Consider the following 10055-nt stretch of genomic DNA (forward strand, 5'->3'; position numbering starts at 1 on the left):
GCGAGAACCGCGAGAACCAATGTGAACACAACCTAAAATAGCTAAAAAAAACCTAACCCCCAACCCCCCCCCCCTAAAAAAAACCTAAACCCCCCACCCCCCAAAAAAAGAAAAACCTAAACCACCCCCCCCCCCAAAAAAAAAAAAAAAAACTAAACCCCCCTCCCCCCCCCCCCAAGCTAAAATGCTAAAAACTAAACCCCCAAAAACCTTAAAAAATATAAAAGAAAAATAAAAAAAAAATCTAAAATTTTTTTTTAATATTTTTTATGTTAAAATCGCTACTTTTAGTAGCCAAAAAAAAAAATTTTAGCGATTTTCTTATAAAAAATATTAATTGTTTTTTTTGTGTTTTTTAGCTATTTTTAGGCATTTTTTGTTATGTTCACACTGGTTCTCGCGGTTCTCGCAATAAAGAGTGGTTCCTAACGGATCTTTTTCCTATATATATATATATATATAGGAAAAAGATCCGTTAGGAACCACTCTTTATTGCGAGAACCGCGAGAACCATATATATATATATAGGAAAAAGATCCGTTAGGAACCACTCTTTATTGCGAGAACCGCGAGAACCAGTGTGAACACAAACAGTAATACCTAAAAAATCTAAAAAACACCCAAAAATTTTTTTTATTTTTTTACTATTTTTTTTTTTGTAAAATTCGCTATATTTCCTTTACAATAAAAAAATAAAAAAAAATTTCAAAAAAAAAAAATCCGAGTCACAGTTATCCATGCACATGTGCATTTGTATCATTTCTTTGACAAATTCCGTAATTCATTACAAATATTAGACAATTGCACTTTCATTTACACTACCACGTGTAATAGACTACTTTTTACGTTAACAATATTAGAAATGCACATGTGCATCTATATGTATCAACATGAAATAAGATGTTTTGGTACAGTAATTTCTCTTTCATCTATCATTCCATCCATAATACACAAACATGCACATGTGCATTTTTGTAATTTCTTTGAGAAATTCTGTAATTGATTACAACTATTAGACAATTGCACTTTCATTTACACTACCATGTGTAATACAATACTTTTTACATTACCAATATTAGAAATGCACATGTGCATCCATATGTATCAACATGAAATAAGGTGTTTTGGTACACTACTTTGAATACACTTTCTCTTTCATCCATCATACCATCCATAATACACTACCATTACTTCCTACCATCCATAATACAATACCATTACCTCCTACCATCCATCATACAATACCATTACCAATATTTTCACTTTATTACATGTATGTAAACACCATTTATACCATCCAATCAACATATTACATCATAAATTGACAACTATAACCAAACCACCAACCACTAGATATAACTAACCAAAAAACATGTATATAGGCCTACTTCTCCATTCAAAATCACAAACTTTTTGTACCAAAACACGTTATATCATGGTTATACCTAATGATGCACATGTGCATTTTGAATATTGGTAATGTAAAAAGTAGTGTATTACGAATGGTATTATAAATTAAAGTGCAATTGTCTATTCCTGATAACGTATTACTGAATTTGTCGAAGTAATGATACATATGCACATGTGCATGGATAACTGTTACTCGAAAAAAAAAACGTTTTTTTTATGGTAACGAAATATAGCGATTTTTGAAGAAAAATATTTAAAAAAAATTGAGTGTTTTTTTGATTTTTTTAGATTTTATTTTGTGTTCACATTGGTTCTCGCGGTTCTCGCAATAAGGGTGGTTCTCGCATGAACCTTACCCTATATATATATAGGGTGGGAGTTGGCTACAAAGTCATTTTTTTCCTACAAAGTGTAGGAAGTGATCTTGTGGTGACATGTGTCATCTAGAGAATTTTACTAAAAGGGTACAAATGTAATTCGATAAATAAGTTATTTTTGGAAGTGATAATATTAAACCAATAAAATGAGATTTTTAAGGAAACACTTTACCATTAACAATTCAAATATATGAGTTACGTAATTAATCATTCCATCATCATTCAGCGATTTCTATACATCTTCACATAACACACCAGTTGATCATTCATTAACAATTTCTTGGCGATGTGTTTTACCAGTTACAGGTTCACTAACAATGTGTTATATAAGTTTATGTTTTAAGAAGGTTATGTAGATATTTTTGTTCAACTTCACCTAACACGCTAGTTGATCATTTATTAACAATTTCTTGACCATGTGTTTTACTAGTTACAAGTTGACTCACGATGTGTTATAGCAGTTTATGTTTTTAAGAAGGACATGTAGTTATAATTATTGACGTTGTGTTTTATCAGTTATTGGTTTCATCATGATGTGTTATATCAATTATGATTCACGAATGACATGTCTTTGTATCTTCTTAACGTTGTGTTTTATAAATATTGGGGGTCTTTATGGTGTGTTATATTGTATATTCTTGACGATGTGTTTTACGAGTTACATGTTTACTCATTGTGTTATAGCATTTTATGTTTTTAAGAACACGTAGTTGCAATTATTGAAGTTGTGTTTTATCAGTTATCGGTTTCATCATGATGTGTTATACCAGTTATGATTCATGAAGGATATCTTTTTGTATTTTCCTGACGTGTTTTATAAATACGAATGTTCTTCTTGGTGTGTTATATTGCATATTTTTTACAGGTACTAGTTTCATCAAGATTTATCAAATGCTCTCAGATGTGTCATACACAAATAAAAAACATTACTACAAGGCCACTAATAATCTATAATCTGTAGTTAAATTTTATCATATTAAATCACTAGTAATTAACATATTTTTTTCTAATTCATGAGAGCAATTGCTAAGATTTCATATCATGTTCTCATGTCATATATAAATCCCCTTCACGTGATCTAAGAAATATAATATATAGTAATGATTAAGCAAGATTTACTAGTTTGTTCTTCCATTAAAAATATAATAATGCTTAATTCATGCTATATGAAATTGTTATAACTAGATTTATCAATTATACTAAACCTTTACAGCTATATACGTCTCTGTGTTGGAATTATCCATTGTAGGTTTGGTATGTTTGGGTGTTTAAGAGAAGAGAAGTTAGAGAGAGAGAGAGAGAGAGTCATGATAAATATGGTATGTGTTATGATATAATGGTTATTTCCTTATTTAAAATTAGTTAAATGACACATTTACCCTCAATTAATCAATCATCCTATTTTTAAAGCACCCATATTACCAAAATACCATCAAGATGATCTCAACCATTAAACACACTCATCTAATGGTCAAGATCACTTCCTACACTTTGTTGTAAAAACACACTTTGTAGAGGAACCCCACCCTATATATATATATATATATATATATATATATATATATATATATATATATATATATATATATATATATAGGGTGGAGTTATTGTAAAAAAGACCAAAAGTGTGAGAAAGGTAAGAAAGAATCTCAACCATTAGATCTAAATTAATTGAAAAGGGTATAATTGTAAATGCATTAACAAATTCAAATATGGTAATCCTTGATTTAAGGATTTGGAGATAGAAAATCCTTCATTTAAGGACTTATAACCGTCCATAAATATAACACCATTCAGAGCATGTTCATACATGGCGTTTTAAAATATTACACCATTCAGAAAATATAACACCATTCAGCACAAATATAACACCATTCAGCACAAAAAAACACCATCCACACAAAAATAACATCATTCAGCACAAACATAACACCATTCAGCACCAAAAAAAACACCATTCACACAAAAATAACACCATTCGCACAAAATATAACACCATTCAGCACAAAAAAAAACACCATTCACACAAAAAATAAACACCATTCAGCACAAAAGTAACACCATTCAACACAAAAAAAAAACACCATTCAGCAGTAAATAAAAATAAACACCATTCAGTACAAGAATATAACACCATTCAGTAAAAGAAATATAACACCATTCAGAAAAAGAAAAAAAAACACCATTCAGAAAAGAAAAAAACACCATTAAGAAAAGAAAAATAACACCATTCAGAAAAGAAAAAAACACCATTAACAAAGGAAAATAACACTATTAATGAAAAGAAAAATAACACCATTCAATAATCCTTACATCTTTGTATCATCTTCTTCTCCGCTGCCGGCACCACCACTGCCGGTCTGCCACCGCCGTCATCGAAATGGGCCACCGTCATCGGATTATTTTCAAAACCTCTACACCTGTTCTCGAAACCTAGTTACCGATGTCAACGGACTCCACAAACGCGACGGCGAATCATGACCATATTACTGTCGCCGGTTAGAAAATCCTCCATCAGTGACGATATGAACTTATCTACACCGACGTGGTTGTCAATTGCACCTTTCCGTTTCCCGTTGGAGACAACAGAACTAGTCGACGATTAGTCATTCACGTGTCCACTTCCGGCAGTGGCGATCTGACCTAGACTTCACCGACGCCATGTTTTTTTTTACGTTTCCGATTACATATTGTTTGCAGGGATTCTGTTGTGAATATGGAAGAAGAAAGAGAGAAATTAGAAACGTATGATAGAGAGAGAACGAAATTGCAGGGATTTTGATTTACAAAATGAAGATAAAAAGACACAATTGCCCCTAGATATTTCAATTCAATCCAAATTAATAAAAATATTATACATTTTGGTCCCTATTGATCTCAACCATTAGATCAAAAGATCTAATGGCTGAGATTCTTTCTTTCCTTTCTCACACTTTGGGCCTTTTTTACAGGATCCTAACTCTCTCTCTCTCTCTCTCTATATATATATATATATATATATATATATATATATATATATAGGGTAAGGATAGTGTAAAAAGGGCCTAAAGTGTGAGAAGTGTGAGAAGTGTATTATAACACTATATATAATACTATATAACACCATATAAACACCGTATAACAATATGTAACACCATATAATACCATATAACACTATGTAACACTATATATCATTATATAACAAATATAACACTATACATATATCATAGACATGCTATCAGACAACCTATAGTGTTATATTTGTTATATAATGATATATAGTGTTACATAGTGTTATATGGTATTATATGGTGTTACATATTGATATACGGTGTTTATATGGTGTTATATATATATATATATATATATATATATATATATATATAGAGAGAGAGAGAGAGAGGGGGAGAGAGAGAGGAGGAGTTGGGTAGAAAGTGGATTTTTCCTAGAAAGTCTAGGAAGCAATCAGAATGCGACACGTGGCATTGAAGGATTTTAATTAGAAGGGCAATTATTTACTTTTACAATCTATTTTTATTTTAGGAAATTATCTTCAATAACTAACTATCCATAATGAAACCGATTTGCTCCATAAATTTCGGAATTTTTTGTCTTTGATATCTGATCTCACTTAATATACTTAATATTAATCATTCCTTCGTTTTCTTGCTCACAAGATTAATCGCTGATCATATTTTTATACGAAGAGAAAAATCATGCCATCTGGAATCTATCAGCATGTTCTTGGTACTATGTTTTAATAGTTTGTTCTGGGTGATGTGTTTTAACAGCAAGCAGATTCATACAGCTCTGTTTTATTATTCAGATTCATACAGTAGTGTTTTAACAGCAAGCAGATTCATACAGTTGTGTTTTAGCATTCGGATTCATACAGTTGTGTTTTAACAGCAAGCAGATTCATACAGTTGTGTTTTAGCATTTGGATTCATACAGTTGTGTTTTAACAGCAAGCAGATTCAAACAGTTGTGTTTTAGCATTCAAATTCATATAGTTGTGTTTTAACAGCAAGCAGATTCATACAATTGTGTTTTAACAGCAAGCATATTCATACAGTTGTGTTTTAGCATTCAGATTCATACAGTTGTGTTTTAACAGCAAGCAGATTCATACACTGTGTTTTACCATCCATGCTGGTAATGCTGGAGGATTTCTTGACGATGTGTTTTAACAGCAAGCAGGTTAGCAAGTAGATTAATACGATGTGTTTCTTCATGAAGGATAGAAGGGAGAGAGAGAGAGAGAGAGAGAGAGAGAGAGGAAAAAAATCGCAAGAAATATGGGGTGGTTATGGAATGACAATTATTTCTATATTTAAAACAAGCTAAATGACATATCTACCCCTGATTAATTAAATAATCCTATTTTTAAGAAACACATATTACCAAAATGCCACCAAGATGATCTCAAGCATTAAACACACCCATTGGATGACCCAGATCGCTTCCTAGACTTTCTAGGAAAAACACACTTTCCGTAGGATCCCCACTCTCTCTCTCTCTCTCTATATATATATATATATAGGGGAGTTCATTTGAGAAGAAAAAGAACAAAGGGTATAATTGTAAAACATTAAATAGTTTTTTGATCATCTCATTTATTATTTATTATTATGTTTGACTAATTAATTAGTCATAAAGACTATCATCTTCCACACTAAAATTTTTGCCTACACACATCAAAATTTATCCTACACGTTTTGAAATTTATCCTACACATATTGAAATTTATCCTACAGGGCTCGTAATTCATCCAACACACTTCGTAATTTATCCTACACTTTCAATTAATTTTTCCTTCCTTGAAAAAATATATTTTTTGAAAATAAGTTACAAACTTAATGTAGTTAGCTACTAAAAAGGAAGACCACCAATTAATAATCTATCTAAGTTTCCAAATATACTCATACACTAATACTAAATACAAAAAATAAATAAAGTAAAATGAAGCATTCTTATTGGTTGAAATTTATTCTTTTTTAATTTTAAAAAAAAAATTCTTCACATATGAACCCTCCGTTATATAGGTATATATAGAGAGAGTAAATTACAAAAAAAAGTCCTTTATGTAAACAAGAGATTGAAAAGTGTCCTCTGTCTTCAAAACGTACAAAAAAAGTTACTCGTTGTTTACAAATCCTTGCAAGGTTTGTCCTTTATCCCTAACCCAGTTTATTTAAAAAAACATTAGCCCCTTCAATCTCTTATAATTAAAATAATAGAGAAATAATTAAAAATGAGAGAGATATAGTTAAGAGATGAAAAAGTTAAGAGATTTTAATTAAAAGTACTTAGTTTGAATCTAAAAAATGATCAGGGGCCAAGATTAGTTCATTCTCAAGAAGTTGTTCACAAATGAACCTAATCCTATATATATATATATATATATATAGGTAGAGGATCCTGTAAAAAGTGCTCAAAGTGTAAGAAGTGTGAGAAGTGTATTATAACACTATATATAATACTATATAACACCATATAAACACCGTATAACAATATTTAAAACCATATAATACAATATAACACTATGTAACACTATATATCATTATATAACAAATATAACACTATAGGTTGTCTGATAACATGTCTATGATAGATGTATAGTGTTATATTTGTTATATAATGTAATATAGTGTTACATAGTGTTATATGGTATTATATGGTGTTACATATTGTTATACGGTGTTTATATGGTGTTATATAGTATTATATATAGTGTTATAATACACTTCTTACACTTCTCACACTTTAGGCCCTTTTTACACTATCCTTACCCTATATATATATACATATATATATATATATATGACAAAGATCGTTAGGAACCACCCTTTATTGCGAGAACCAATGTAAACACAACCAAAAATGCCTAAAAATAGCTAAAAAAAACACACAAAATTTGTTTTCATATTTTTTATAAAAAAATTGCTACTTTTAGTAGCCAAAAAAATTTTTAATATTTTTTAACAAAAATTTTTTTTGCTACTAAAAGTAGCGATTTTAACATAAAAAATATTAAAAAAAAAATTTAGATTTTTTTAGGTTTTTTGGGGGTTTAGTTTTTAGCATTTTAGCTTGGGAGTGGGGGTGGGGGGGAGGGGGGGTTTAGGTTTTTTTTTTTTTAGGGGGGGGGGGGTTTAGGTTTTTTTTTTTTTTTTGGGGGGGGGGGGGTTAGGTTTTTTGGGGGTTTTAGTTTTTAGCATTTAGCTTGGGGGGGGGTTAGGTTTTGAGGGGGGGTGGGGGTTAGGTTTTGTTTAGGTTTTTTTAGCTATCTTAGGTTGTGTTCCATATATATATAGGGTAAGGTTCATGCGAGAACCACCTTTACTGCGAGAACCGCGAGAACCAATGTGAACACAACCTAAAATAGCTAAAAAAACCTAACCCCCCCCCCCCAAAAAAAAAAAAAAACCTAAACCCCCCTCCCCCCCCCCCAAGCTAAAATGCTAAAAACTAAACCCCAAAAAAACCTAAAAAAATCCAAAAAAAATATTTTTTTTAATATTTTTTAAGTTAGAATCGCTACTTTTAGTAGCCAAAAAAATTTATTTAAAAAAAATTATTTAAAAAAAAATTTTTGGCTACTAAAAGTAGCGATTTTTTTATAAAAAATATTAAAAAAAATTGTGTTTTTTTAGCTATTTTTGGTTGTGTTCACATTGATTCTCGCGGTTCTCGCAATAAAGAGTGGTTCCTAACGGATCTTTGTCCTATATATATAATATATATATACACACACATATACACGTAAAAACCAATAGAGGGTGAATGTGCTCTTTCTGATTTGATAATACTTATGTTGCTTTATAAGAACTCAAAGAAAACTTACAAGATAAACAAAGAGAAAAATGCCCGGATAGTCCCTGTGGTTTGTCCACTTTTCACCTTTAGTCCCTAACTTTCTAAATTACAGTTATAGTCCCCAACTTTTGCAATTTCGTTCTTGGATAGTCCCTGGCGCGAATGGGGGTTGGTTTTTGATGTTAAGTGAATGTGAAATGACCAAAATACCCTTTATTAAAAGAAAACATTAATTAATTAAACATTTATAAAGATAAGTAGGGCCACATTCTTTAGAGCTTTCAACTTTCTAGCGACCAACTTCAACCGTGAGGCTGCCTTCAATGCAGGCTTCACTCACAAAAGCTTTCTCAAGCTTGTCCAAACTGTTGCTCATTTCAAGGACCGTGATCAACTCCCACAGGTTATGAGTCTTGGGGTTAAGCAGAACATCTTCACGACTCACACCATGTGTGATTTGAAGCAGTTTATTGCTCTGTCAAGGTTTCTCGAGTCTAAGGAGGGTCAGGATGCTATTGTATGGATTAATAAGCACGCTAAGTTACAGAAGCGTGCTGCTGGGGTTTTCGAGATAGTTGATGTGGCTTTGGAGACTATTCTTCAGATGCAGAGGCAAGATTACTCTCACGCCTTGAAGTCTGAGATGTTGGAGTATTATAAGAAGATTACGGATTTGAAGGTGGAGATCCGTCGCCTTGAGGAGAGGATGGAGCTTCGTAAGGAGGAGGTTATTGCAGCTTTTATTCCTAGGTCTGTTCAGGCGAAAATGGCTCAGGGTGGGCAGGATTATGTTATAAATAATAATGATCAGTTGGGGAAAAAGGCAAGGGGATATTGAGTTTGTAAAGGAGGGTGAGAATTCGAAGATGTTGTTTGAGTATGCCAAATCGAAGTTGTTGTCCTTTCAGGAGCAATGCAATGTCAATGGAGAGAGGAATCTGAAGAATCTTCTGGCTTCAGCAGGTGCAGGAGAGATTGTAGACCAGGCGTAAGCTCTTGGGCTCTATAAGCCCCGTGGGGTTACCCCAAAACCATTCGCTGGAGGGGATGGTCGACGATGATGTGCTAAGAAGAAAAGAGCAGATGGGCATATGTGGTTGCAGACGATAGAGGTGGGGGTGGTTAGGGTTTGCTGTTACGATGGAGGTTGGTGGTTGTTGGGGTTGCAGGTGGTCGGTGGTTCATAGTGATGGCGGCAATGATGGTAGCTGGTGGTGGGGCTGTTGTTGATGGTGGTGGTGATGGAGCTGGCTTTGACTGATGGCGGCAGTGATGGTAGATGTATAGTTATGGTGGTTGCAGGGGTTTAAGGAATGGAAATAGAGATGGAGATGTTGACTTTGACTGATATTATCATTTAACAATAGGGGTATTTTGGTCATTTCACATCCACTTAACACAAAAAACTAACCCCCATCTGCGCCAGGGACTATCCAGAAATGAAATTGCAAAAGTTAAGGACTATAGTTG

This window comes from Helianthus annuus, chromosome 2 (assembly GCF_002127325.2).
Source record: "Helianthus annuus cultivar XRQ/B chromosome 2, HanXRQr2.0-SUNRISE, whole genome shotgun sequence".
NCBI classification, from domain to species: Eukaryota; Viridiplantae; Streptophyta; class Magnoliopsida; order Asterales; family Asteraceae; genus Helianthus; species Helianthus annuus.